General features: G+C 46.8%; 1 protein-coding gene and 1 long non-coding RNA gene across 4 annotated transcripts in view; one reads left to right on the top strand and one right to left on the bottom strand.

The window, feature by feature from the left end:
* THAP8 (THAP domain containing 8) overlaps positions 1–5,130 on the top strand; it is a 19,380-nt gene that overhangs the window by 3,280 nt on the left and 10,970 nt on the right. The gene's annotated exons all lie outside the window — the stretch shown is intronic.
* Positions 3,850–5,130, bottom strand: part of LOC105543065 — a 33,586-nt gene continuing 32,305 nt past the window's right edge. Inside the window, exon 4 of the long non-coding RNA XR_001006571.1 lies at positions 3,850–4,114. This is a non-coding gene — a long non-coding RNA (uncharacterized LOC105543065). The remainder of the gene's footprint in view (positions 4,115–5,130) is intronic.

Raw genomic sequence — 5,130 nt, forward strand, 5'->3', positions numbered from 1 at the left:
AAAAAAGGAAAATCACTTCATGTCTTCATTGGCACCCAATAGTGACTAACCCATTTACACCTCAGGGCCTACCCCTGAGTCAGTCATGCAGAAGCCACTCAGTTAAGAGTTAGATGAAAAGCAGTTTCCAAAAGAGGCTTAGGAGAGGGCATGGATGCCAGGTGAGAGATAAGATGAGACACGTTGAGGGAAGTGGCTGCCAGGAAATAACTTGAAATCCTGCTTGGCAGCCAAAGGGAACACTCATTAGTTCACTCTCTGTCTCTCTCTTTTTTGAAACATGATCTTGCTTTGTCACCCAGACTGGAATACGGTGGTGCGATCATGGCTCACTGCAGCTTCAACCTCCCAGGCTCAAGCAGTCCTCCCATCTCAGCCTCCTTTTTTTTTTTTTCTTCATGTTTCATTTTATTTTTATGCTAGTCAAGCATGGTTGTGTGGGGAGACAATGTTAATCAGCTTAGCAATAACCCACAACACTCAGACCAGCTCCATTTCAGCCTCCTGAGTAGCTGGGACTATAGGCATGTGCCACCATGCCTGGCTAGCCTTCATTAGCTCTGTCTTAGGCCCTTTCAGGGACAGTGGCAATGGGGTCATCTCTTATGGGGGACCTATCATTTAGAATTATATCTGCTTGGTAGTAACAAAGTCCTGTAATAAGAGTTGATTAAACAAATTATGGGGTCTATAGGAATCAGTGTGGTTAAGTTATGCTGCACGAACAAACTTCTCAAATCTCAGTGGCTTACTACAACAAAGGTGTTTTTTTGTTGTTGTTTTGTTGTTGTTTTTTTAAGAAGGGATCTCTATCACCTGGGCTAGAGTGCAGCACCATCATGGTTCACTGCAGCCTCAAACTCCTGGGCTCAAGCAGTCCTCCCGCCTCAGCCTCCTGAGTAGCTGGGACTACAGGCAGACACCACCTTGTCAGGCAAATTTCTCTAATTTTTGTAGAAATGAAGTCCCACTGAGCTGGGCACGGTGGCTCACGCCTGTAATCCCAGCACTGTGGAAAGCCGAGGCGAGTGGATCACCTGAGGTCAGGAGTTCGAGACCAGCCTGGCCAACATGGTGAAACCCCATTTCTACTAAAAATACAAAAAGCCAGGTGTGGTGGCACGCGCCTGTAATCCCAGCTACTCAGGAGGCTGAGATGGGAGAACCGCATGAACTTGGGAGGCGGAGGTTGCAGTGAGCCAAGATCGTGGCAGTGAGCCAAGATCATGCCACTGCACTCCAGGCTGGGTGACAGAGCAACTCCATCTCAGAAAAAAAAAAAGAAAAAAAAAGCCCCATTTCTACTAAAAATACAAAAAATTAGCCGAGTGTGGTGGTAGGTGCCTGTAATCCCAGCTACTCGGGAGGCTGAGACAGGAGAATCGCTTGAACCTGGGAGGCAGAGGTTGCAGTGAGCCGAGATCGTGCACTGCACTCCAGCCTAGGCAACAAGCGCGAAACTCCGTCTCGAAAAAAAAAATGAAGTCTCACTGTGTTGCCCAGGCTGGAACTCCTGGGCTCAATCAGTCGTCCTGCTTTGGCCTCCCAGAGTGCTGGGATTACAGGCATGAATCACTACACCTGACCCAAAGGTGTTTTTCTTGCTCACACTATGTCCTTTGCAGGTCATTTGTGGTCCTACTCTACAGTATCTTAATTGGGGTCTCAGGCTGAAGAAACTGTCCCTATTTGGAATATTGCTGTTCTTGCGGGAGGAGGAAAAGAGAAAGTGGAGTGAATCATCCGGTGGCTCTTGGTCAATTTTATATTTAGAAGAGGCCCATATCACTTTCACTGGCATTCTTTGACTGGAGCAAGTATCTAGCAAGCCTCAAGTCAATGGAGTGGGCATGTGAAATCCTCATGTGGAGGGAGGCAGCAGACATTCTGAACAGTAATACAGTCTATTACAGGGTTTATTTTCCCTCATATAGACCAAGTACAGAGGTTGGCAAACCAGCACTGGAATAGTAGTTCCACAGTCATCAGAAATGAGAGTCCTATCTCTCTCTCTTTCTTTCTTTTTTTTGAAAGTCTCATTCTATCACCCAAGCTAGAATGCAGTGGCATGGTCTCAGCTCACTGCAACTTCCACATCCCGGGTTCGAGGGATTCTCATGCCTCAGCCACCCAAGTAGCTGGAATTACAGAATTACAAGTGCGTGCCACCATACCCAGCTAATTTTTGCATTTTTAGTAGAGACAGGGTTTTGCCATGTTGACCAGGCTGGTCTCAAACACCTGACCTCAAATGATCCTCCCACCTTGGCCTCCAAAGTGTTGGAATTACAGGTGTGAGCTACCGTGTCTGGCCTATTTCTGCTCTGTCATCCTTAGCCTGTGGCTTCCATTGAAGGTGGCTGCCAGTGCCCCAGCCACCATTGCTACCATTCCTTATAGGAGGAAAAGGGAAGGGAGAAAGAGCAAAAAGCGTTCAGGTCTAAACTGAATCAACTCCCTTTATAAGGCCTTCCAGAAACCCCATTCAATGGCACCTTTTCATCACTGGTCACCCCCAACTGGAAAAGAGGCTGGGAATTGTGGTCTTTTAGCTGGGCATTTAATCAGCCTGAATAAATTTTGAGTTACGTTAGTAAGAAAGAAAAAAAGGACTTCTAGCAGTATATGCCACCCCATGCTCTGGACAAGATGACCAGCAAGACTAAAATAGGTTATACAAAGGGGAACATGGAGGTATAGCTCAGTGGTAGAGCATTTGACTGCATTGAAAGGGGAACACTTGCTGTCTGCTTAAGGTAGTTTTTTAGAAAGCAATATTGCCCATTATAAATGCTGCTATCCAGAGGAACAAGAGAAAGACCAATTAAGGAGATGTTTCTTAGGATATTGACTTTCTTCCTTTCCTCTTTGAGCTGCTGAATCCCGTTGATTGTCCCTTCCGTTTAAGGCACCATCCCAGCGGTCCCAAACAACACTAAAGCATTCATTGGCCAGAAGGTAGTCACATGGCCCCACCCAGCTGCAAAGGATCCTGGGAAATGTAGTCTTTTAGCAGGACACATTATGGCCTCAAAGAAAGTTGGAGTTATGTTAGTAAGGAAATGGCAGAGAGTAGATATGAGTAGTCCATTGGCAGATTCTGCCTGGGAGATGGTGGCAATAAGAATGGGGAATGCTGTTGCAATAGATCTCGTGTTTGTGTCCAGGAAGAATGGGGCCACTGAGAACATTGGGATCTTAGAGGGAAGCTGACTGCAGCAGCCAGACTCCCTGGCTGTGTGCCCTGGGGTTCTGCTCTCTGGGTGCCCTTCTCTGAGTCAGCCTTTCTGTGCTCTTTCGCCAGCTGCCTGCCCCCTCCACCTCCATCTGCCTTTGTCTGAGAAGTCTTGGCTCTCCCCATCTCCGTTCATCACATCCACCTCCTCCCCACTGGTAGCCTCTTTAGTTTCTTGTGTGTCCTTCTATGTGTATTAGTCTGTTCTCACACTACTATAAACAACTATCTGAGACTGGGTAATTCATAAAGGAAAGAGGTTTAATGGACTCACCATTCTGAATGGCTGGGGAGGCCTCAGGAAACTTACAATCATGGTGGAAGGCAAAGGGGAAGCAAACATTTTACATGGGGGCAGGAGAGAAAGAGAGCAAGAGGGGAACTGCCACTTTTAAACCATCAGATCTCATGAGAACTCACTCAGTATCATGGGAACAGCATGGGGGAAACATCCCCCATGACCAGTCACCTCCCATCATGTCCCTCCCTTGACACATGGGGATTACAGTTCAAGATGAGATTTGGATGGGGACACAGAGCCAAACCACATCACCATGGTTTCTTTATACGAATACCAGCAAATGTGAAAGACATTCTTATTTCCTTTTTTATTACACTAATAGTTTCCCATACTGCTTGTTACAAACTTGGTGGCTTAAAACAAGACAAATTATTTTCTAACAGTTCTGGAGGCCAGGAGTCCAAATCAGCTTTCCTGGGCCAAAACCAAGGTGTCGGCAGGGCTGTACTCCACCGGAGGTTCTGGGGGAGAGTCTCTTCTTTGCCTGTTCCGGTTCCTGGTGGCTGCAGGCAGTCCTTGGCTTGTGGCCACATCTCTCCAGGCTCTGCCTCCATGGTTGCATTGCCCTCTCTTCTTTTCTGTGGTAATATCTTCTCCTCCCTCTTATGAGGATACTTGTGGCATTTAGGGCCAACCCGGATGACCCAGGATAATCTCCTCATCTCAATATCCTTAACTTAGTCACATCTTTTGTCATATAAGGTAATATTCAGGCCTGGCATGGTAGTTCATGCCTGTAATTTCAGCACGTCGGGAGGCCAAGGTGGGAGGATTGCTTGAGCCCAGGAATTTGAGACCAGCCTGGGCAACAAGGCAAAACCCCATCTCTAAAAAATATATAGAAATTAGCCGGGCACGTGGCACATGCCTGTAGTCCCAGCTACTTGGGAGGCTGAGGTGGGAGGATTGCCTGATCCTGGGGAGTTTGATGCCGCAGGAACCGAGATCACGCCACTGCACTCCAACCTGGGTGACAGAGCAAAACCCTGTCTCTAAATAAATAAATAAAGTAATAAAGTAATAGTCACAGTTTCCAGGAATTAGGACACGGATAGCTTTTGGGGGCTACCACAATGACTAAAAGCTGAGATAATCTATTTAGAACTTTCCTTTTTTTCACATAATATGTGCCTGACAATAGTATGTCAGTTCACAGAGTGCCTCTACATTCTGTTTTATAGCTGCATCATATTCTTTTGTGTGGATATGCCTATGTTTATTTACCCTATCTCCTGTAGGAATTTTGTCCCTGATTCTCTAGTACTCATTAGTCTTTCTTTTCAACAAAGAGAGAGCAGGGGTGGAGTGCAGTGGCTCCTGCCTATAATCGCAGCACTTTGGGAGGCCAAGGTGGGAGGATCACTTCAGCCCAGGAGTTCGAGACCAGTCTGGACAACACAGTGAGACCTCTCTCTATCTAAAAAGAATTTTTAAATTAGCCAGGTGTGGTGGCACATGCCTATGGTCCCAGGTACTCGGGAGGCTGAAGTGGGAGGATCACTTGGGCCTAGCAGTTCAGGGATACAGTGAGCTGTGATCATGCCACTGCACTTTAGCTTGGGCAACAGAGCAAGACCCTGTCTCAAAAAAAAAA

The sequence above is a fragment of the Mandrillus leucophaeus genome, unplaced genomic scaffold (genome assembly GCF_000951045.1).
Source record: "Mandrillus leucophaeus isolate KB7577 unplaced genomic scaffold, Mleu.le_1.0 Scaffold274, whole genome shotgun sequence".
NCBI classification, from domain to species: Eukaryota; Metazoa; Chordata; class Mammalia; order Primates; family Cercopithecidae; genus Mandrillus; species Mandrillus leucophaeus.